The sequence below is a fragment of the Tenrec ecaudatus genome, unplaced genomic scaffold, assembly GCF_050624435.1.
Source record: "Tenrec ecaudatus isolate mTenEca1 unplaced genomic scaffold, mTenEca1.hap1 Scaffold_540, whole genome shotgun sequence".
Classification (NCBI taxonomy): Eukaryota; Metazoa; Chordata; class Mammalia; order Afrosoricida; family Tenrecidae; genus Tenrec; species Tenrec ecaudatus.
This window is the reverse complement of record NW_027459455.1, coordinates 1,470,289-1,495,681: the sequence shown is the minus strand read 5'-3', so window position 1 is coordinate 1,495,681 and position 25,393 is coordinate 1,470,289. Positions and strand designations below refer to the sequence as shown.

Below are 25,393 nucleotides of genomic sequence, written 5' to 3'. Positions count from 1 at the left end.
ATTATATTATCAAATGCTTTTTCTGAATCAGCTGATTTAATCACATGCTTCTTATCCTTTTTCTTGTTAACATGGTGCTTTACATGCATTATTTTTCAAATATTGAACCATCCCATCATCCCTGGTATGAATCCCACTTGGTCATGATGTAAAAATCCTCTTTTTACAATATACATGTCATTGCCTTTGAATTTGACATCTTAACGTGGTAAATTGTAGGATTGATTCAGAATGGTCAATGCTAAACCATTTCTGGTGACTAATGGCTAGGATATCCATCCTTTTGCTTTCCATTTGATTTCTGAGAACTCACAATTTTCCTAGATTCAAACAACATCACACATCTCATATTAGGGTTATTAATACATATTTGCAGCTTCTGCTCCTCATTGTGAGTCACGCTTCAGCAGCTACTAGTCTTGCAGGCTGCACTCCATCTCCATTATTATGCTCAGCTGTACTTTTGAGAAGGCAGCTCTTCAAGGCATATTTTGAGTGACTTCTAACTTGAGTGGCTCATCATCTTGTGCTATATCTGTGAATATCCCCCTACTAATCATAAGGTTTTCAGTGTATCTCACAATGCTCTGCTACTATTTATAAGGTATTCCACAGCGAATCCCTTAGAAGTTGAGAGCTGATTTCTTCTTTATAGCCTATTCCTAGTCTGGAAACTGTTGAAAACTTCTCACCTCAGGTGATCCTACTGGTATTTGACCCATCTTCTAGCAGTACAGCAACCTGCAATCTACCACAGTACAAGAAACTGACAGCTAGCAGTATTGACAAAGTGATTACTTAATTTTAAACCTAATGCTTGAATGAATGGTCTCTAAAAGAGGTAGACAAGCCTACAGTGATATCGCAGGTGTACCTTAATTTGAAGCCCTGTATGTGGGTGGTTCTTTTCATGTATTTTATCAATTTATCATTTTATCTACTAAAGTAATATAATATGCCTCCCATTTCTTATCAAAGTGTAAAACATACGGTAAAGTAACGTAATATCAGGACTCGCATGGCTCTGTACCTCCCTGCTTCACAATCTTTCTCAAATGATGTGTGTTAAATCGCTGAATGTAACCATTCGTTGCTGGGGTAGAAAAATGTTCAGTATAAGATACATTTTGAGGAAACTAGGAGGTTTTCTATGAATTTATTTGCTGTTTCCAAAATCTACAGTAAGAATGTTGTCTTCAATTCTAGCCCTGTTAACCATTTGTACATTCTTTGTTACCTCTGTGTGAGCCGAAGGCCTATTCAGTACGAAATGACTCTTTAACAGAGGGAAGGAAAGGCCAGGGGGGGATAAAAGATATGTAAACTAATTTTCTTATATATTACCTGTGACCTGAGCAGCATTTTATATATATATATATATTTCATTTCAAAATAACTGAAATAATTTGTTGTTTTATGAAATTATTGTAAACAATGATCTTGTGCTTTCTGATAGCAGAAAGCTTTACAAGTAACGCATGAATTAATATCCACTTATCTAGTCTCTGCTTTTTTGTGTGAAAGTTATGGTGAATAATTTTTTTGCTATTTACTAGATGACTCCATATAGGTAATGTTAGCTGTCAATAGCCGGGTCTTTAGTGTTTTCCTATGTAGATATTTAGACTAGATCAGACTTCCTGGGTCCCTAGCTCTATCACTTACTAGCTTTGAAAACTTGGATAGCTATACAGGCATGTATATATATAATTACATTTATATGCAATGACAGGGTACTAGAGCTCTACACGTATATTTATTTATAAAGTATTACAGTAGCAGATGAACATTGGGCCTCCTAATTAACCCATCTCCTTGATATTTTATATAACTTGTTTATACATATTCTTTTTATTCATGTAATCCATATAGCAAGTCTTTTCATGTTTCATACATATCATAGCACACATCAGGACTTTTTCTTTATGAGTTACAACTCAATGAATGTCTGTATCACATGGTATTTGTCTATTTCTCTGTTGATGGACATATCCGTTTTCCTTGTTTCTATCTTTTGGTTATTGTGGATAACACTGCAATGGACATTGGTGGACAAGTATTTCTTTGATTTACAAAGATTGTTAGCTCAAAGCAATTTGAATGCTGTAGCTAATTTACTATTTTCCCTTTCTACTTTTGTTTCTGTTGTTGGTTTCTGTTCATCTGGCTTTAGCCATCCATCATTACTTGCAACATCACGTTGACTACGTGCCTACCTTTTTGTCCAGATTTTGTTCTGTTATAGTAATGATACTTAATGTGAGTAGGCAGACACCCGTAGTATTTTCCCTGACTTGCTAAGTATTCATATTAACCACATTAGTTATACTTACATTGTTTTATCTGTATTTGAGTAAACATTGCTTCTCAAAGATCTAGCACAAAACTTATGTAGTGAGGTGATATAATATTAATAACTAACACCCATATACGTTGTTTATACGTGTCATGCAGTGGATTCTTACTCATAGCGACTCTGAGAACAACGCAGACTTGTCCCATTGGGTTTCTTAGGCTGCTTGAATGTTAACTGAAAAATCAGCAGTGTGAACTCACCAGCTGCTTAATGCAGCAAAGAGGCATCAATCTACTTCCGTGAAATTCTTAACATTGGAAACCCTGTGCGGCAGCTCTGCCCCAGCCTGCAGAGTTGCTCTGAATTGGTTTGAATTGACAGCCATGGGCAATACTGATGTGAGCAGAGCGCAGGGCTGTGCTCTATGGAGCAGCCAGTAGGTTTGAACTACTGACCTTTTGATCACTAGCTGAACTCTTAACCATGGAGTTATCGGGGTTCCTAACACATGGTGCTTAGTATTTTTAAGATTCTGTTCAAACAATTTGCATTTGTTAATTAATTTAATCTTGGGAGCAGCCATATGAAATATGCACACAAGGAATGTGAGATGAGAGGAGCACTGAGATCGTTGTCCCAGGGATACCTGGACAGTAATTGGCAGACACACTGTTTGAGGCCAGCAGTCTGGTGCAGAGTTTGAACTGTTAGCCAGTATTCCAAAGTCTCCAGTCCCACAACAATTCTATTCCGCATGGAGCCAGGGGTGCATTCAGTAGCTATGTCACTCTACATTTATACTTTATTATGCTTATTAATGTCATATCTTCCTTATTAGTTTATAAACTTATAGTGGAACTAATTTTTATTTACTTTGTAGATGGCTCAGTATGATTTTTATTTCACCCAAATTATAGCTTATTATTGTTCTGAGATATTCTTTCCAAGAATTTTCTATTCTGCAACGATCAGTATTGCATCCATAAAACTTTCAGATCTACAAAACAAATAAAGTTCTTCCAAGTGGTATACGTGTTCTTGCTTTTGTTTAAGGCATATTTTAAAATAAATTACAAGAATACACTGTGTTTTATTGGTGTCAGAAAATTTTGGAATCATATCACTAGGTTCAAATTCTTTTATTTTTTAAATATGTTTTCTACAGGGTGCTGCTTTAATTCGAATGCTGGCTAATTTTATGGGCCATTCAGTGTTTCAAAGGGGTTTGCAAGTAAGTAAATTGCTTTGTTTTCTCTCAAAATTTTTCTTATTTTATGCTATGCAGATGTTTTACAGTTTAAGAAATTACTGATATAAGATTACTAAATGGTATGGAAAAGTTTAAGATGTATAAGGTTAGCATCATCTTTCAATATGAGAAATGAAACTTATAAATACCATGTTCTCAATAGCACCAGAATAAGCTTGAAGTATTGTGTGATTGAGAATATGTTTAATTTTCATTTTAAATTAAAATTGTAAGAGCCCAAATAATTGATATAAAATATTTAGAATGCCTACTTCTCTCTTTTTTCTCCACTGATAAGTTTATGTAAGGTAAGAAGTGATAATAACCTTAGGAAAATTATATTGTGAAGAAAAATCTTAATAGTATTTTCAGCTACGTGTATTTTGTGTTTCTGTTGCTCCGCTGTTGATATATATATATATATATATATATATATATATAGATAGATAGATAGATAGATAGATAGAGATTGTTATTTATCTGATGATCATTTAAATTTTTCTTTTTAATTAGAAAATACAGTGCTGTACAAATTAAAGGAATATAAACAATTTTATCAAAATGTATTTGCAGTAGGAAGTATGAGATTTAGGAGTAAATTTCTTAGAAAAAGAGGCTTCTTAATGGCTTTTAAAGTAAATACAAATACAGAAAAATAAAACTTTTACTCCATTGAAATCTGCTAGAGCAAATCATGTTCCTAGCAGCTGTGATTGATGAATTATTTATGATGCATTCTGCTACTTAGAAGTGTCCTTTAAAGTAAATTGATGTTCACCTGAAATACAATTATGCTAAGACAGAGAGAGCTATCAATCTTATCTGTTCTTAGTAAGCTTTCATTTTAAAATTTTAATAAACTACATCTGAGATCAGGTCATATTTTAGTAGTATAATTCTATGTTTACCCCCCACAATTTGTAAAGGTAAAATACAAAGCAAGAGTTAACTATGTTTTGACAAGGCTAGTTATACGTAGCACAACAAAGCAAAACTATAAATTTCCTGAAGAATAATTTCCCTTAGAAAATATTTTCACAGATTTGTTCCAGCAGTGGTTGGAAGTTACTTTACTCAGCTCCTTCCATTAGGGAAACCTTCAGAAGAGCTGAATCCATGGAACCTATTTTGTTGGGGAGAAAGGGTCTGTTCTGATCACATAGTTGGATTTCTCCCTCCTCTCGAGGAGCGCCCTCCAAGAATATCAGAGGAATGTCCTTCTCTACCGCCATTTCTTTGTTTTCCCCATTGATGTTGTAGCATGACAGTTCTTGAAAAAATCTAAACTTGTATAAGAGCAATACAAATTGAATTTGATTTCTTGGTAGCTAGTTGATGTGAAATCATTTTCTGAGTACAGTTTTTGTTCTTTTTCTCATCTGTCTGTATAGATTTGCTCAGCAGATTGAATAATCATAGTTATTTTATTTGGAAAGGATTATTATTTTGCAACCTTTTTTGCTTTATTTTGTCATATTTTCCTTAGTATGCAAAATGTGTACATTTTAAATATATCCTTTTATATTGAAGTATATTTAATAGACTTCAGATCAAGTATATCTGAAAAAAACTATTCATCTGATTCTCATTACATTAAACTTGGATATAAAACTTGTTTTAATGTGTTACTTATCCTCTGAAACTTGATTTGGCTTTAATTTTCAAGTAAGGGGCTCTATGTTTGTCCACATTGCATTTTATTTGCATTGTGACATCTCATTGGTCAGATAGATTTGTATCCTTCAGTACTTCACTTTCAGCTTTATTTATACTCATCACTCAAACTGATTTAGTGTATCACCAGCAGTTTGGATTAGTGTACAGTAGATCTCTATGTCGTGGTGATAAATTATCATCTCCTTAGCATGAAGATGTATGGGATACATTTTGAAGATGACCTCCTGAACAGACACTTCATGTCATGATGCTGACGGGTCAGAGTTGATATTAATATGCTTCCTTTCCAAAGGGGCTCAGGGGAGTATTGGTTTGCATGTTGTTGAGACAGCCAAGCCTGGCTGTCAGGGTTTACCTCGGCTGGACAAACGATGAATTCTTTTCATAATAACTATGACTATTTTCTGTTGACAAATAGAATTTTTTCATTTGCAAATAGACACTAGATTATGTTAACAGTTATAGGCAATATAAAATTTAAAATTGTATGTTTTTTCCTTTTTTTTTTTTCGTTCCACCTCCCTACTCTTCTGGTCTCACTCGAGCATGCTCAAGCTTGTTCTGCCATCTGTCTGCCTGCCGGTCTATCTGTCTATCTCTTCTATTTATTCTCTGTTGTTTTATTTTTTGTATTTGCAGCTTTGTCTTCATGGTCCACACATGAAAAACATTACAATGATATTTTCTGTTAATTTTCTATATACCTAAATTTTTCTTTTCTGGAAGTTTCGTGTAATATTTGACAGTAAAATTTTGAGAGAAGAAACATTGAATCCTTTTGTTGTTGAGTTAATATACCACTTATAAACAACATACATATATTTAAAGTAGGTTGCTTATATTTTTCCAAATGTGCACTCTCTATATTGTTCTTAAGATTGCATTTCCCAAAATAATAGCAAACATATTTCAGAAAGCATGACACAATGAAATGAATACAGAGCAAAAATGATAGTCTTATTTATTTAAAAAATATTGGTGGGATTTCTGCAAAACACTAAATCTCCCTTATCCTCTGGTTCCAAAGTTTACAATTCAAAAGTTGAACTAGATAATCTCTAAGAGCCTTTCCATGTTTCATCATCTCTGAATCCAAATTTTATTTAATTTGATTTGCTAGTTAGACAACTTGACTTTCATGTGAAACTAGTGTTCATAATTTGATGTGGAGAAATGTGAATAGATGGGCAAAAATATGCCACTGCTCTTCTTGAAGCTTGATTTAGGTTCTGAATATTAACTCCATTTGACTTCTAGGGCATATAATACCTTAATTTTAGTCCATCAGACCAGCATTTATTGTTATGGAGAGTTTTGATAGTGACTTATTTCTTTTTGTCAATATTTGACATATATATTTGTTTGATTTTAGTTACCTAAAATCATTTCATGATTTGCTATGGATAATTTACATTTTCATAGTTAAGACTTTATCTGTCTTAAATTATGTTTTCGAAAAACTAAACAGTGCTTGGTGAATTTTACTGGATATTCTATCTCAATGATATTCCTTTTTAACCTGACAGGACACCTTCTTAAGTACCCATCTTTGAAGGTTTGCTTCAGGAAACCATAGCTGGTATATAATGCAGTAGCAAAGCATAGCAATATCATTCTAATATTTCAAGCACAAAGGGATTTAGCATAGAGAATATGGGTTTTATAAAACAGTTGGGAGGGATAAAAGAGTAAAAATGGGGAAGACTTCATAAAATCAAAACATTCAGGAAACACTATAAAATAACACTCATTTGCTTAGTTGCCAGCCGTACACCTGGAAGCCACCAGCAGTACCTTCTTCTGCACTTGACTAAGGGAAGTGTTTCTTTCTTAGTGCCTTCCCGATAGCTTGTGCCTGCTTCTCACCTGACAGACATTTGCCTTGGAGCCAATTAGCAAGGGATTCTGAGAAATGTGGCACCCAGGCCTCCAGCCTGCACAGTGCTCAACAGGGTATAGAAGGTAGCAAGGGGACAGGTGAGCTGATGACAGACAATTGAACAAACGTAATCGATCCATTTTGTTGTTGTTTTACTTTAGTGATTTTATTATTATTTGTACTATATATGTAGCTTTTTGTATTACGATACAGAGCTTTTTTATTTTCTTTTGTTACTTTAGTGATAGCTCCATTATTTTTGTTCCTTCCCTAATCATTGTATTACTTACTGCAGAAACATGTTCCCGTTTCCACCGGGTTTGTAATCTCCAGGCCCCTCTGGGGAGGGACTGGACTGGCTTGGTGGTGTCAGGGTGAATCAGTACTGGTATGATATGTCTGAAATTTCCAACTATCTAATTATGACACTTCTAAAATAAGCGCTGACGAAAAAAGACAGGGGAATTGACTATTATAAAAGTTTTCTGTTTTTAATTAACTTAATATTTTATACTTCTGGTTTACGCGATCGAAACTGTTGGCTCTTCAGTCTACTCCCTTCACCCCCCTCCTACTAGGATATGATAAATATATGGAGAAGGAATTAAGCAGCAGTTTTTCTAAATTACATTTAATTTAAAATCAAATATGCACGGGACAAAAAGCCCATCTGGAAAGTGAGCCAGTATGGCGTCCCAACCTGTATGTCTTCCTCACTGTAAGTGTCTGTCCAGTGAGAATTGTTGTTAAAAAAAATTACTGCAGGCTGTGTTCCCAATGGAGACTTAAATAGAGTTAGTGAAAACGCAGTAAAGAATTAGCAATAACTAGAAAGTCTCCTTGCACGTCGGGAACAAGTTATGCATCATATAATGCTACCTTTGAGGCCTCATTTTTGACTGTGTTATGCATATATCAAACAGCTTCCTAGACCAGTCTGTGAAGAGAAACTCGAAGCATCACTTTGGGAGGTCTGTATTCGTTCTCTACCGATCACAATACCCCAAACTCGTGCCGTAACCTCATTACTACCCTTTCCGCGCGTGGACAAGTTTCCGTGCTCAGTGCTGTTTTCCTTTCTTTCCCCGGGGTAACTGGAACTATAAATGTAATGTAAGTGTGCTCCTCTTTCGCCTCTCTATAAATTCTTGGTGATTGGACATGTCCCTCTGCAATGTCTCTTGCAACTCAAACCTTCAAATCCATTACAAATATTATCAAACAACATCCTTTGGTAATAGTTACATCTCTAATTTGCCAGAGTCTGTGCGGTTTCCATGCACACGCCTTCATCGTTACGCAGAGGAAGCAGTGTATGAGGTTAACGTGGGGGTGGGATGGGGGACGATCAACAAAGCAGGACAAACGAACTGGGATCTACTGCCTTTGTGCCATTCTTTCTTCCTAATTTGAGTCCGTTTAGTTCAGATCCTAGTTCTAGAAGAACTCGCAGGATTACTTTTAAAGTAACCAATTCAGGTGCTGATTCTTTGGACTTTTAAAATTACACGAGTCCTTTTAACTTCATTTATATTTGTTTTAATCTCCCTAATTACATTTTCTCTTGTTTTTCGCCCAGTAATAAAATAGTAAAGCTATAATTATAGGATCCTTAGATAACATTGATTGGCCCAGTAGCTATTACAAAAATAATTAGTATGTAATACTATTGCTTTTTCCTTTCAAACAAAACAATAATGTTTTAATGATTTGGGCCTGGTTGTACCATTCTTCATGTTGTTATGAGTCCACATGAGGGAATTAAAATTGTGAAGAAAGATCATTGTAAGCTTGATATAAACCCAAGCCCTAAAATCTATGTCAGAAAGTGGGTCACCTTCCTGCTGAACCAGAGAGAGTAATTTAATATCATCTAAAATATGGTTGAATAGAGAAAGATTTCTCTTGATTAGTATTTAACTGCTCTTTTCCATAAGGTAACCTACAACACAGTGTTTGGGTCCAATTATCAAGGTGAAAATTGCTTATGCAAATCAATGTAAGGCAATGAGGTGTGGATAAAAAGCAAAAATGAAATATCATTATTATTGGTTTGTGCTCATAAAATTCTGATGGCCTGAAGTAATGACAGGCACGATGCTACAGGGAGTATTAGCAGCAAAGCATGCTCAGTAACTTGTGTTCCAGGGAGATGCTGCTGTCTGTTAGCATGTGTATGCAGGACTTTTGTTTGAGACCTGCAGGCTTACAGTTGTGAAAGACTGCTCCCTGCATGTGGGTTTTCACGAAAATGAAAACTCAGATAGTAATAGAAGAGCAGACACAGTGTGTCAAAGTTAAGGTCCTTTCTGTGGAGATGGTTTGTGCTGCCGTCCAGATGGTGACTCAGTCACACTTAATCTAAAATGAATGGCCATGGACAGTTTCTGCTCAAATGTCTCTCTGTTTCATTTAAAATACGGCACAGTTTTATATATGTGATAGGGAAAAGAGTTACCGCTTGGTAATCATTGTTTGTGATGATACTTATGATAGTCTTACAAAACCGATTCATCACAACTGGTTCTAGCCATTTGGACTTTACCAAATTAGCATTTATTAACAAGTTAAATTACAAAGGCAAGATTAATGAACATGTAAAAGAGAAAAACATTTGATTTTTATTGAAAGATTGCTTGATGTGAAAATAGTTTCATGTGTAACAAATACTTTTAAAACTTAAATAGCCATGGCTATTTATATCTCTAAATAAAAAGGGATTACTTTTTGTCACTGAATTTGTTTATTGGAAGGCTTACACACGGAATCCTTACCATGTGCTTCTGAACTGCAAGCTTTCCTGTGACCTCTGCAGCTATATGGATGGAGCCATGCCTTAAGCATTTCGGTGCTAACTGAAGAGTCCAAAGTTCAAACCTCGTAGTTTCTTCTCAGGAGAAAGAAAGGCCGTCTGCCCCTGTAGGGAGTGCAGCCATGAGACTGACCGGGACAGGGCGTCAGTGCCCACCGACGGTCGCTAGGTATTGGAATCCATACAGTAGCAATGCGTTTCTGTGTAAGGATACAATTATTTGTAATCAACCAAAAAGCCTTTACTATTAAAGATGCACCCTTTTCTCTCCTTTTTTTAATTTGGACATTGCTTAAGTAAGACCAAAAAAGAATTGATGCATCTGAATTATGGTGAGAACATTTTTGAAAGTTCCACAGGCTCCCAAAAGGACTAAAAAGTCTGTTTTGCAAGAAGTACGCCCAAAGTACTCCTTAGAGATGAGGACTTCAAGCGTTCATCCTAGATCCTTACATACTTTTTACAAACAAACTGACATCATGTTTGGTAAAGTAGAGGGCCGGTGGAAAGAGGAAGGTCCTCAAGGAGATGCACTGACTCAGTGGCTGCAACATTGGGTACAAACCAAGGCGAAATGGTGAGCACGGTCCAGGACAGGGCAGTGTTTCATTGTATGTGAATCGGGTCGCTATTGGTTGGCACTGATTTGATGGCACCTAATAGAAACAACACATTCATTTTATTTATACTTTTATGAAGATTTTAGCCTTGTGTTTTATACACTTAAAATTGCAGCTTTTACTCTCCTTTTCAAAACTTTGTACAAATGCATATGCACTACAGATACTGAACATTAACATTTATATTGAAAATATCCTTCTCCCCTGGGATATCAAATATCTAAAATCATATGAAAGATGACATTTTGTAAGTTGGTGACTTAAAAGAAATCTGTAAATACTGCTCCTGGTCACGTGTTTGAAAACTTACAGTAAGATCGAATGTGTTGAAAGACCTCTTTTCGGTCAATGGTAATCGTGCTTTAGCTCTCCTCTACCTTCTAAGTCTGTCTTGAGAAAGACACAACTTCACCTTGGCTGAACAAAGAGAGTGTGGGTCCTGCAAGCTATGGCCTTCAGACATTCTTTTAACTCAGACCTGAAGCCAAGCCTGAGACCACCTTTCAGCTGGTGTGTGAACAATAACACATGGGTGAAACTAACATGCCCCTCATAAAAATCAAGTATATACACCTGAACAGATAGTATTTATCTAAAAGCAAAATCAAGCAGAATTGTTTCCAGTAAACTAACAGAAAGGGGGCAAACCATGGCTAATGAAAACAGGAAAACCAAGGCAGGAATGTGTGAAGTGCTGACACCTTGTGAGAATTGTAACCCCGGGCCAGGGAACTCCCCATGCATGCATTGCTGGATTAGAAATGAATTTGCTCTGGAAACTTTCATGTAAATCATAATAAATATTTTAAAGACAAAAAATGGTGGCATCACTTGCTTTCCTCAATATGATTCCATTTGTAAGCAATCTCCAATAGCCACCATCTGTTTGTTGGCTCAAGGCCTCCACCTGTGATTTTTAAAAACATTTAAGAACACTAACCATTTAAATATAAAAATTGCCTGTTAATACTTTGTGCTAACAGAACAAAATTATAGTTTTTCTTCCTATACTAAAAGCTATACTTAGTTATTTCTACAGCCCATATTTATGACCCATTAAATATCATTTATTCTATACATTCTTGTTATGTACTTACGGTAAGTAGTGAGTATTTAGTGCATGCTGTATAGAGCAGGTATAGTATACATTTCCATGAATCATAAAATATGATAAAGGATTCAAAGACAAATATATGGTGCTAACTGTGTTAAATGCTACGAGGGAGTGAGAGGAGGTAACTTTATCGGGTATTTAGAAGATCTTTCTTCAGAAAATGGATGATACACAAAGTTCTGAGGGATATAAAAGGGCTGAGGGGAGATCATCAGGAAGAGGAAAGAGCTTGTGCAAAAGGTAAGAAAAATTGAGCATGTCAAAGGAAGCAAGCTAAGGTGCTTGAGAAAAGTTGGAAGGACAAAAGACAAGGTCGGAGAGGTACGGGTAGGAGCCCGTCATGGGGTATCCAAATAGACTTTGTGGAGAAAATTGGATTTTATCCTAAGTATAGTGGGGTGTTCTTAAAGGGTTTTAAACTGGGATGTTCTCTATCTTTCTGCAAATATTGCAGTGGCCTTGAAAGAATCAGCCTACCATTACGGTAACTGGCTAATAAAATTAGAAGGGAATTTAAGTATCTGGTAAAAGAGGATGAAAGGTTGGATATGGCATAATTAGGTATGCAGAGGCAGGGACATATTCAAAATGTATTTTGAAGGTACAATTAGCGGGGACTTGGCGTACATTGGACGAAGAGTGAGGTGTGGGAGCTGAGGGAGAGAACAGAGTCAAGGACGCCTCTGCGGTTTCCTGTCTGAGGGCCTGGGACCAACCGGGAAGGACTGTACCGGTTGGGGGTTCCGAGAAGAGGGAGGGCCACCTCAGATCCAAATGGAGCAGCTGCCAAGGCAGGCAGAGTACCAAGTGTGCAGTGTCGCCAGTGCCTGGAGAGAAACACGTTTCAACAACAAGAAAGCGAGCAGCAAGGTTAAATGTAAGATACATGTGGAGTAGGGGAAAAATGGAAACGTATTCTTTTGGAAGACTGCAATTTTATTAGGTTGAGTGGAATGGGTATAAGCGCATACTTTTTAAAAATTGCAAAAGAAGGATATTAGAAAAGTGAAGTAATTTGCTATAAAGGATATAAGGACTCACAGAAAGCTTTTGTTTTATTGACTACTTCAATATGGGAGCCCGTTGTACTAACAAGAAAAGGAATTTGGTAGTGCTCAAGAAGAGAAAACTGGCATCTCGGTCCTTGCGGTGGTGAAGGGACTAATTTTTATAGTAGAAAGATGCTTTCAATAAACTTGAAAATCTGGTAGTGGGGAGATGAGGGAGCTCCTTTCTAATTGTGCTTTTTTTCAGTGTTGTTTGAGCAAGGGTCTGTAGTGGAAAGCTGAGGATGAGAGGTGAAATGTCAGCATGTAGGTCTGAGAATAAAGAGGCACACCTACTAACTACTGACTGCCTCTTTGAGCTGGGTGATTATGAACGTATCATAGACTGAATCTGCTTAATTACAGGATTTTCTCCAGTGACGTTCAGCTGCACGAGTGCGGGTTTAGAGAAGAAAAATACTTGAATTCATCTGGAATTGTTTTTTTGCCAAGCTAGTATAATTGAAGAACAGAACTGAAAAGTTGAGGTGGCTATTTGCCAAGAATTGATTAAGATGAACTATGAAATCTAAGGAAAAAGAAGACAGAAAGTATCTCACACACATTAACAATACGAACACAAATAATAAACTAGTATAGTGTGTATGATTTTAGCACTGAAGAAAAGAAATTGCCTCTGAGAATATAAGAAATTTAATGTCCTTATAGAAGTGTCCTTAAGCCCATAAATGTAAAAATGTTCAAGGAAACCTTACCAATCTAGAACATGTGGGGCGGAACCTTCTGGTCTCGATTACATTGCTAGGCAGTCGTAGGTCCTGATGTCATGGAATGTGTAGGTATTGGAGAGAAGTGGAGATAGTGCGTATTTTTAAGTGTTACCTGTACGTCTTTCCAAACCTCTCCTCTTGAGGTCAGTGTCTGTACATAGAGGTATGGCGAGAATGAATGTCGTATGCCCATTTTCTGGGCTAGCTGCTAGCAAACCTGGCATCTCAGTAAATGGCTGCATAACTACATGTGCTAGGCCTTACAACTTCAGGAAATCTCTTAAACTCAGAGGGGAATTAGTTTTTTTCAGGTATAAAGTTTCGACTTCAACTTTTTCCTCCGTGCTTTTTGTGTTTAATTTGTTGTTATTTTAATAGTTTTACTGGGGGCTCTTACAACTCTTATCACAATCCACACATGCATCCATTGTGTCAAGCACATTAGTACATAAGTTACCTTCATCATTTTCAAAACATTATCTTTCTACTTGAGCCCTTGGTAACAGCTCATTTTCCTCCCTCCCTCTCCCACGCGCCCTACCTCATGAACCTTTGATAATTTGTCATTTTTTTTCAGGTCTTACACCAATCTCCTTTCACCTGCTTTTCTGTTTGTTGTCTGTCCCCCTGGGAGAGGGTTATATGTTGACCATTGTGATCGGTTCCCCCTTTCTCCCCCACCTTCCCCTTGCCTTCCTGGTATCACTACTCTCATTATTGGTCCTGAGGGGGTTAGCTGTCCTGATTTCCCTGTGTTGCAAGCTCCTATCTGTACCAGTGTACATGCTCTGGTCTAGCCAGATTTGTAAGGTAGAATTGGGGTCATAATAGTGGGGAGTGGGGGTCACGGAGGAAGCATTAAAGAACTAGAGAAAAAGTATGTGCACACTGACTGGCTCATCTCTTCCTCGTGACCCTTCTGTGAGGGGAAGTCCAATTGTCTACAGACGGGCTTTGGGTCTCAACTCTGCCCTTCCCCTCATTGACATTGATGTGATTTTTTTTTATCCAAGCATTTTTCTCCTTTAGGTTAATTCGTATAATTTCCTTTCATTGGCCCTCTGGAACATTTTGACTTCTCTTGGAAGTAAAGTTGAACAGAGAGAGGTTCAACCCAGATAGTATTTTTTTGAGCTTGCTCATAAAGTTTCTAATGTATCCTGATCTTTTTTGCATCATGTATATTTTTCTAAAGATTTATACTGTTTTCTGAGCACATGCTTGTAAGGTATACATTAATATTATCAGATGACTGGTAAGGGCCAAATTCCTTACCCAGTTCTTCTGAGTGTGTTGTCATTGAGTTGAATTTGACTCGTAGTGAGTCTTTGTGAAACTGACAAACAAACAAACACCACACTGCTTAGTCCTGAGATAAACTCACAATTGTTATATTTGTGCCACCATATATATTTATCTTACCAAGGATTTCCTTGCTGTGCACATCCAATATCTCTCAATTAAAATGCATTTTCGTTTCCTGTAGTCTCCTGCACTGGGTGCTGAGCAAGAGTAGGGTGGGGGCGGTGATGGTCATAGACGTGACTTAACGTCAGTGCCCTCTTGTTTCCTAGGAAATAGTGCATTTTGCCAGCCAAGACCAAATATGTCTGTTTGGTAAGCTTGTAGTGGTCTAAGTCCTTTACCAGGGCATTCAGCAAAGGCAGTTCCCAAGCTTCAGTTTTACCAATAGATACATTTTATGTCTGAGTAATATTTCACTCTCGCAATGAAAGTGAGAAGTAGGGCTATTTTAGTACTCCAGAGCACCCCAACAGACTATTACTTTCACACTATTTCACTTACAGGTGTAGGACCCTGTCAGGTTGTTCTGGAACACAGTACACATCCCAAAATAGAAATAACTGCCTTTCTGCTGGTGTGCCTGCATGTTGGAGTCTGATCTATAATTAATACATAAAATACATATAAAAACAAACCTGGTATAAGAATGTTTCGCTGTCTTTAATTAAAAATCAAATGAATAGACGACTAAAAATCTTCATGGACTTACAGTTTATTTTGAGTGAAAATCGTCTGCCATACTGAGTAGCTTATCATGAAAGTATGAGTTTTAAAATACTCATTAAGTAGAATGATGAAATTTTTAAACGTGCAAAATTGCATTTTGCTCCTGGAGAAATATCTGGATCCTCCTATAGCCAATCAAACTACTTAGGGAGATAACTTTTGGCATAAACACACATTAAAAAAAACCCACAGAATCAGAATGACATATCAACAATAAAGTACTTTTCAGCGATTGTTCTGCATATTTAAATAGCTTTGTTCTTAAATGGCACCTTGCTGTTTTATGGTGGCTGGAAACCTCCAGATCTTGACAAGTGAGTAAGGGTTCCAAGAGATCAAATGTTCTTCTGGGAAGCTTGACCACAGTTGAATGGTAAATAGGGACAATTAATACCTGTGCCTCTGTTTCCTCCTCTGTTCTTCTCTCTGATAATCAAAATGTGAACTTTACTGCTTTTATTTTGTTTTATGCTTTGTCACTGCTTTGATGCTCATTTTACATAATCTCATAATCTCTAACTAGTCTTCTCATATTACCTAAAATAGCATCTGGTCTATACTCCAGCTTTGTGGTATTTTACTTTGTCATCTGTCACTGTGTGAGTCTCCTTGCTGCTTTCGTTCAAGGTCAGGGATTGTAGAGACATCCTCTGAATGCTGGCACAGGCCAGCATTCCAATAGATTTTATCCCACTCTCGGTGACATTGCTGTGACCTGGCAGTTTGTAATCTGTGGTGGTGGTGTTCATGGACCCCTTCAGGTTACCACACTCTCACAGTGCACACACTGGCACAGATTGGAGTCCGGAGCTCGTGGTCCTTCCTCTGCTTATGGACCCCGGCTGTGGAAGCTTTTGTAAAGACAAGAAAGTAGCTTATTATAATTATGCACTGTCGTCGCTGTCGCTTTATGTGCACCTCCGTCTAAGAGCTTCTGCACAGGCTGCATCCCTTTCAGTTTCTGTGTGTGTACAGGTTTGTGTGTGTGGACTTTAACCTTCTGGTCTGCCTCTTTTGAAAACTTTCCCCGATACTTATTATGCGGAGCCCTGGTGGTGGAGGGGTTCTGTGTTGGCTGTGACTCACAGAGTTACAGTCTCAGAGACTCACAGGGGCAGGTCCCCCGTGCTACTGGGTTACTGTGAGGAGTCATCCACTCGTTGACAGTGAGTCCATTTTATAACACACACAAAAGCTGGTGGGTTATTAGGGAAATTTAGCCATATCTTTGTTTTGTTTGTTCAGCTTACGGCACCTTTTAGTATTCTATCAGTTAGGGTTTGGAGTTGCAAGCCACAGAAGCAAATTCCAGCTGTATTATCCAGAACAAATTTAGTGCAGGGTTCAAAGGTAGCGCATTGGGTCAAAAGAAAGTCTAAATAGCTGGGCTTTGGAAATAGAGTAGTAACTAAAGGGTTCTGTGAAATACAGAGAGGCAGCCAGAGTCGAGCTACAGAACTCTCAGATCCAGTTGCTGACATGGCCCCCACCCAGCTCCTGTCACCAAGACAGGACATACATTTCAATGATCTTCCTTCCCTTCTTTGCTCTACTCCACGGGCATTCACAGACCTCGAAGGGAGCATGGGGTTGTCTGAGGACAGGGGGCACGCCCATCCTCTCTTACCAGAGAGAGTGGCAAGTGTGCCTGTAGTATTGTGTCCCTCTCCTTGCTCTCTTATAAAAGTCCGTATTGAATTATTGCCCCCATCGAAAAGTGCTGTTTAAATGTCAGAAAGCCAAACACTGACATATTTTGGTATCAATTGTTCAAGGCACATTTTATCGTGATAGAAAGAAATAATGTTTTAAACCTGTTTCAACCTTCCTGCCATACAGTCAGGAAAAAAAATCAATGCCTGAATTTATTTATCATTTCTCAAACTAGTCGTGCAAGTAGATGACATCCTCATAGCAGAGTCACTGCGTGCAACATGGGGCCTGGTCTCACTGTAGAAAGCATTGTTCGTGGTGTGCTCATGAGCGAGTCTTCCCTTTTACTCATGAACTGAATTCTGACTTTGTTCAACGTCTCACCTTCACCTACTCTAGGCAGCCATATCCTGCTAAGGACTGGATTCTGCCTTTTGCAAGATCCAAATGGTACTGCTTAGTGCATCAGAAGCATGTTTTAGCTAGGTTGGTTAAATTATATACTAAATAATCCTAATATGTATAATTCATGACATCATAAAATTCTGATAAAGGAGAAATTTGAGGTATTGGCTGCAGGATCTGAAGCAAAGGTCTCTTGAGTCTTTAACATCTGATGGAAGGAACAATTCTGTCTCTGCCGACTGTGATATCTGAATCTTGTGCTTGGGCCTCAGCTGCTAAGAGCCCAAACTGGAGGAAAGATTCCACTAAGGGGGCTCAGTGAAGTGCTCCGGAGGGAGGGGCTGCACCTCTACTGTAATCTTCCTTTTCTTAGAGGACGGGACACGTTTTTATCACTTTGAAAGTCATCCTGGGGAAAAAAATAAAGAAAAGTCATCATAGGGTAAATTTTCGTTTTACTTTCAGCTAAACACATCTAAAGTACGTCATGCATCTTTGGTTTTTATTGAATGGTCCCTCTGTAACCTGAGGGATAGACTACTCATGCAGCTAATCTGCTGCCCTAACACGCGGAAAGACTCATTAATAAGAGAGTAAGCATTCCATAACTATTTGCATGTAAACCTTGAAAGATAATAGGCCTTTACTTCCTCAGCTCAACATTTTACTTTCCCTCTGGCCTTTCTTAGTCCCACTGGCTTTTATATATGAAACGTTATGAACTGTACTACTTGTTAGCCAAAAGTGGAAAACCAAAAATGGTATTATATTCAATCATTCAAAATCTTTTGATATGGAACTGCATATGTATTAATGTAAATTATATATAACAAATAAACACTGAGAAAAATGAGTTTGAGTATTTGAGCGAATCTGGTGTGAATAGTAAGGAGCACTGTTGGTGTGTGAGCTGCTAATCTCAAGGTCAGTTGTTCAAACCCAACAGCCACAGAAGAAAGATGAGCCTGTGCATGCCTGTCCAGATGTGGTTGGGAAAGCCTATACAGAGTTGCTATGAGTCAGAATGAACTCAGTGGCACTGGGTTTGGTTTTCTTGCTTTTATCAGTGTAATAAATCTTTTACTTCATTGCAAATTAGTAATAGAAAAGCATATTGACTAAGGAACCTCAGAAAACACACGCAGATTGAGCATTTATTGCGTACTATATTGGGAACACAGTTTGGTTAAACAGTGATAAGCCAAAACAACCAGGTCCTTACCTTACACAATAGAGCCCTGGTGGTATATTAGATCACTTATTGAACTGCTAAGTGCAAGGTCAATAGTTCAAAAGTACCAGCTGCTCTATATGATTTCTGCTCCTGTAAAGATTTATAACTTTAGACACCCAAAGGGGGCAATTCTACTTTGTGGTATACATCATAATCATTTGGATACCAGTACCATTTTGTTTTTGACCTTATGGCGAGAGGCGCTAGTCCTGTAGTGGGGAAGTGTTCTGTGCTAACCAAAAGCAAAGTAGTTTTAACCAAACATGGCAGATCTCTGTAAAACAAAAGAAGCAAAATTCTAGGAAATGCTACCGGAAGTGTGACTCCCTCCTACAGGACGACCATGCAGTGGAAACAGCTGGATGCCAATGGTTTGGGTGGGATTTACTTAGGGAGTTTTTAGATTATGTGGGCAGTTAAATTAATGAGCAGGCAATTGAAACACAGAGTAATATGTCTTCTGATAGGGTACAAGGTACTTGGCTCAGAATTAGAAAGGAGGCAGAAGTGGGCAAAGATTCTCAGGGAAAATGCATTAAAATTGAGACTTGACTATTAAAGTGAATTTGCACAGTAAAGGAGAAAGGTAAAGTTTGAGTGGAGAACTAGGAAATAGAGAAAATATTGTATTAGGCATCTTCAAATAAAGTAGCTAATCTGAGACTGGGCAACAAGTGCTAAGAGGCTTGAGGAAGTACAGCGGGGCTAGTCCATGAGGGAGCTCAAGGTGTAGTGTTTTCTGAGCACACCGTATTGGCTGACTAGCACAGTGGTGTGTGGTAGGGTTGAAAGAGAGAAGAAGCAGTGGCAGGCGCTGTGTCCAGGTGAGAAGCTGTAATGTGTAGCGTGGCACCTTAGAGGAAGATTCAGGATATCAGAGCAGTAATGTGACGGGAAGGACAGGAAGGCGTGAAAGATGACTCTTTGGTTCATATTCATCATTGGGGAAAAGCCCTCAAGAAGAGACAGTTTGGGGGAGGAGAGTGAGTTTAGCTTTCTTTGAATATGACCCTTAATTATCTTTGGGGAATCTAGTGGATATTGGGCTGTAGACATGTGTATGGGGTTTGGATATGGACCAGGGTCTGTGATTTCAAATTTCCTGATATCTTAAATGATTATATTACCTATCCCAATGTTATGTGAATTAAGTGAAGGAATATAAAGCAATTCAGTGTTAAGAGAGGCAAATGACATTATAGTTTTTTATGTGAAACATTCCTTAATTATTAGTGATGCTACCCTTTGGTTGGTTACGTAATTCAGTTTCCTATTCAGTAGCCTGAGCTTATTAAGAAGATTATTGTAGCTAATATCACCTCAATCACTATTGGTGGTGTAGTAGTTACGTGTGGGACTGTGATCCACATGGCTGGCAGTTCAAACCCACCAGCAGGTACATGGGAGGAAGACAGGGCTATCTACTCCCGCAAACAGTTACAGTTCAGAAACCCTCGGAGGGTCACTATGAGTCAGCATTGACTTGATGGCAGAGAGGTTTGGGTTATATAATATTGAACCTTCCTTTTAACTACATTTTAAAGTAGTTCACTTCACTTTTAACTACTATGCATGTTGGCTTTCCCATAGGTAGATATATCAGAATATGCTTTCGGTTAATCCCTTTTTAACTTGTAATCAGTTTATATTGCTAGATAGGTCTCATAAGTATATTCAACTAATCATCTTCATTATTTTCAACTTCTTTCATTTCTGAAATATCTAGTATAGACAGCCCATCACTGTTCTTACAGTGGATGTCAAAGCATTATACTTTATACATTTATATTGTAATGTCATATCTAATGTTGGATTTTCATATATGTGTCTATATTTATTAATAAATTTCTTATCCAATCATTGTCATATTCATTTACTGGTAGGTTAGAATAGAACTTAAAGTCGTTCGATGTAAACATGCACCAACCATTGGAATTGCTTTGGCTCTGTAATTTTTGGTCCAAGACTTTCACAGCTTCAGTCACAGGGACCTACTCAAATTGCATCTTGTTATTTACATTTTTTTCTCAACGACCTTTTGCCCATCACTGTTCCTCCATTCCCACGAAACCTTCCTGGTCTATACTAAGTGCATTATACAATTCATGGAAATAAAAGAATAAATAGATGATATGGTTTTTAATAGGCATGATCCTCACATTTTCTTTGTAATTCTCCAAAGACTAAGAATATATTTCCATATGTATATCGTTGTTGTATAAGAGAAAGGCTGGGATAACTAAAGAATATGTGTTTGGGGAGGAAAGACAGTTGAAATCTGAAGAATTCCAATGCCATGAATATTGAAGCTGATGGGATTCCAACAAAAACATACCATTTCTATCCTGAATATCCAGCCTGGCATATGAAGACCCCCTTCTTAATCCTGACTGATTGCCATTTCAGCTTGTTAGAAACAAATTGGAGCCTTATACAGAATTGGGAGAGTAAAAAAGACATTGAGCTAATGATCAAAATCAAGCTAAGATCCAACCGATCTCATGGTAGACTGACTGTAGATATTCTGATCCACCCCAAGGGGAAACCTGTATTCCTGCATCGGTCCTTTCCAGATCCGTCGGTGTCCCTTTGCTGCCTCTCTTTTATTATCCCAATACCTCTGCATAAACAGAACTCAACAATAATAGTTCTCATTTAAATAGATGTTTCACATACATTTATAAGTTTCAATGTCCATTGTTTTTCAGTGTATTCAAGAGATTCCCCCAAGATACACACACAAACAAATTAAAAGCAAAATTTCTAATAATTTTAACACCTAATCAGAAAATGATTTAAATCCTAGTCCCAGGGTTCAAATAGAGAGTGCTTCATATAGCTCTCCTACCCAAAGCTAAACTCCAGGTTCAGATTAGTTCTTTGGAGATCTAAATTCGCAGTAAAGTTGTCCAGAGCATCTTGATGAGAAATCTGTCATTGCTAAGTCAGTGTGGATGTTGCTTCTCCAGGCGTCTGATTAAGTGGGAGGTGCCATCTGAACATGTGAGTTGCCCACAAAAGCTCAATCTGTCACAGGTGCTACAATTTGTATTTCAGAAAATCTGCTTCTACAACTTTAATTATCTCCAAAGCATCCCACTTTACATAAAGTTCTCAATGGAGTCAGCATTTTCCCCCCAGTTTCAGAACTGGCATGTAAATTAAGCATTTGCCTGTTACCTCCAAGTTCTAGGGCTGAAAGGATCTCAAATGAGACACTTTGCTTAACATCATCTATGTTCTTCTCCTTCTCCCACTTCGACATCGGAAAACGAAGTGCCCAGTCGTCATAACTGAGGACGCATTCACCGCGATGCATCCATGCCTCCCAGAGAGGAGGAAGGCTTAAATTAGAAAGAGAGTGTGTAGGTTTAACTAATAGTTGGGAATTCCTAAATTAAAAAAATATTAGACCAGGATAAAATTTCTTTTTAATAATACTTTTTCATCAAGTCAATGAAAAGCAATGTTTATCTCTGTGATAATAGGCACCTTCACACTAGAAAGCCTGTGACAACAGTCCTCTTTGGGCAAAGTGATACCTCTTACCTGTTTGACTAACAGAAGGCCATTGGGACTCATTTACACTGGCTACGTAGACAAAAATCAGCCAGTCCCACTTGACCAAATCTTTCTTAGTTAGGCCTTCTGATAAGGGTCACACAAAACCACACATTGCTTTCATTTTATACTCTTCCATGGAATCTGAACTCGAAAGACATCCACCGCAGTAAAGATTTGTTATTGTCAGAGTTGTTCTTATCCCATGAAATATTTTTTTAGATTCCAGTCTAAAATCCTGATGGGCAAGGTTTCCCAAAATATTACACTGGGGAGGTAATTTAATTCAAAAAGCCAAGGTTGACATGATAAATGAAGGGATGTTTTTTGACCCCCCCAAATCTATAAATGATTCAACTCTCAAAAATAATTTTTAAAGATTAAAGTTATTTGATACTTAATTAGAAAATATGCTATGCTTAAGTTTTTTTGAATAGTTTAATTCTTATAAACCTTTATGAGTATTTCTCTTTGTATCAATATAAGCACAGCAAATAGAATTGTTTATTTGATTTGAGAAATGATTATATTAACTGGTAATTGCTTAGCAGTTAAATTGTAATTCAAATCTTATTTTCTTTGTAGGATTATTTAACCATTCATAAGTATGGCAACGCAGCCAGAAATGATCTCTGGAATGCCTTCTCAGAGGTAAAGTATAGGAAGAAAAAGAACCCAAACCATTGGTAACTTTTATTGACGCTGACAGTATGTTTTCATTTTGAGCTTTTATTTCCTTTGTCGCATATTATTTATAAATGTATAGTAATGAGCTATATAAAATGTACTAAAAATACAATGGGATTTAAATGTACTTAATGTTATTGATGCCTTTCATACTTTAAAAAGATAATAATTATGGAATACAATTTTAATATATTTGGGAAGTGAGTCATGCTAAAGTGAGAAATACTGCAAGTTTTTAAGGAAATATGTTTTCTTGTGTGCATGACAAATATTTAAATATACCAACTAGACACACTGGGGATATTTAATGATGCTGCATGTATTTACTTTACCAGTAAAATGTATTTTATTCTCCATTATGTAAAAAAAATTAATGCTAATGAAACTTCCATATATATATGCATGAAGCCTAACTTAAGGTGAGAAAATTAATTTTAGTAACACATTATATTAGCTTCACTGATCTTGAAATGTTTCATATTTAGGTAAATATTAAAGGTAAAAGTGAAAATGATTTAATATAATTATATGTATAATTCATGCTTATAAAGCTCATTTATCCAATTTGGGTTCTAAAGGCTTTGAAGAGGAATGGAAAATATGTAAATATACAAGAAGTCATGGATCAGTGGACGCTCCAGAAGGGCTATCCTGTTATCACCATCTTGGGAAATGCAACAGCCGAAAGAGGGTAACCATTACCCAGCAACGCTTCATTTATGATATAAGTGCTAAGACCAAAACCTTTGAACATCGAAACAGCAGGTACCACTGACTCTCTTTTAATTTAACATGAATATAGGAACTTTTCTTTTTGCCATTCACCTTTTAATTTTAATATTTTAAGATAATTTTGACAACATAATTTTGAAATATAAGTTAAGACTCTTTTTATTTCTTTATTTCCATATGGTATTTTTGATTCCTTTTACTGCCGATACCTTACATATTTTAACCCCTGATTGATGAGCACACTTATGGTATTTCATTGAAGACTATTTTAAATTATTCTAATCATTTTAAATGTGAGATATGATATTTTACTTTTTGTTATAATATTTTTTAATCATCTTTAAGAAAGTTAAGGTGTGTTGTGAATTGAATGGGATCAATCTAGAAAACCAAATCAAAAGTATTTAGATAATAAATATTATCCTAGTTAACAAAACTCAAAAACTAAATAAATACCTTAAGGTGATCTTAAGTAGAAGTGGCAATATGAAAATATATTCTCTTTCCCTCAAATGTGGTGTTTAAAACTATAGAAAACACACCTGAATTTTGATTTGCTATAAATTTAACATTGGGGAACCCATTTAATTACTTAAAATTCAGAATATAAACATTCTATCCAATTTTTCTAGTTTATTTTTACTACTTTGTTTCAGTAAAGACTGAGTCAATGTAAGAAAGTACACTTCAAATCAGGCAGTTTTTAAATTTATATATAGAATGCCCTGGTAAGGGATTGGAGGGGTGAAGGGAGGGCAAGTATAGAGATCAAAAGTAATAAGTAAATAGAAGTGCTCATATTAGTTTACTCATGCTGTGTCCTATCACCTTGGGAAATTAGGATGCTGGACTTCATCATCCATTATTATGTAGGATTGGTGGGGAATATTTTAAACTTACATGAATGAATAGCATCTCCAAGTTAGCTTGATGTGAATAAAAGTGTTAGGGAGATTCATGAACATTTTCTGGTGGCTGATATTGGAACTCCATTTAAGAAAACATGAAGTCTTCACTGTTGTATTGAGATAAATACTGGTACAGCAGCTATACTATACAATACGATACGATACTATAGTATACGATACGATACTATAGGTGTAGGAAGGAGCTGGGCTCCACAGCAGTTAGAATGGAAAGATTGGCCCTGGGTTCTCACCCAGCCATGCTGCCGGGGACAGACTTGCAGGTCTGCTGCCATACAGATGAAAACCCAATTCTGCGCCATCAGGTTGATGGCGACTCCTAGCCCCCCTAAACACAGGGTTGAACTAGCCTGGGAGTTTCTGAGACTGTAGCTGGGGCTGGGAGTAGGACCCCCTTCTTTCTCCAGCAGAAGAGCTGGAGGCTTCAAACTGCTGACTTTGCAGTTTGCTCTACTCTCGTCAAGATGGGGGCACATGGAGGTTAAAGGCTCAAGTAGAGAGAGGCCTTCACCAGGTATGAGGAGTTGCCTTTTGCAATTAAACTGCTCGAACACGCAGAATAACACTCCTCCCTTCACCCTGTCGGGATCTGCCTGTCACTGCTTCGTCCCCTTCTCTGGGTCCCCACAGCTGTCAAAGGCTGCCCTGATCACCCACCGTCTGGCCCCAGGCGAAACACGCTTCGGCATGGACCACGAAGTACACAAAAACGACTTGACTGTGGCGAAGCCAGATTGGGG

The 25,393-nt window shown here is 37.3% G+C and overlaps 1 protein-coding gene across 8 annotated transcripts in view; it reads left to right on the top strand.

The window, feature by feature from the left end:
* Window positions 1–25,393, top strand: part of LOC142436679 (thyrotropin-releasing hormone-degrading ectoenzyme-like) — a 508,970-nt gene that overhangs the window by 232,720 nt on the left and 250,857 nt on the right. For 7 of the 8 annotated variants that reach the window (XR_012782058.1, XM_075540180.1, XM_075540179.1 and 4 more), the window contains exons 3-5: window positions 3,462–3,527; window positions 22,894–22,959; window positions 23,574–23,760. The gene's annotated coding sequence lies outside the window, so the exon portion shown is untranslated. The remainder of the gene's footprint in view (window positions 1–3,461; window positions 3,528–22,893; window positions 22,960–23,573; window positions 23,761–25,393) is intronic. The other variant, XM_075540182.1, reaches the window with a different exon arrangement.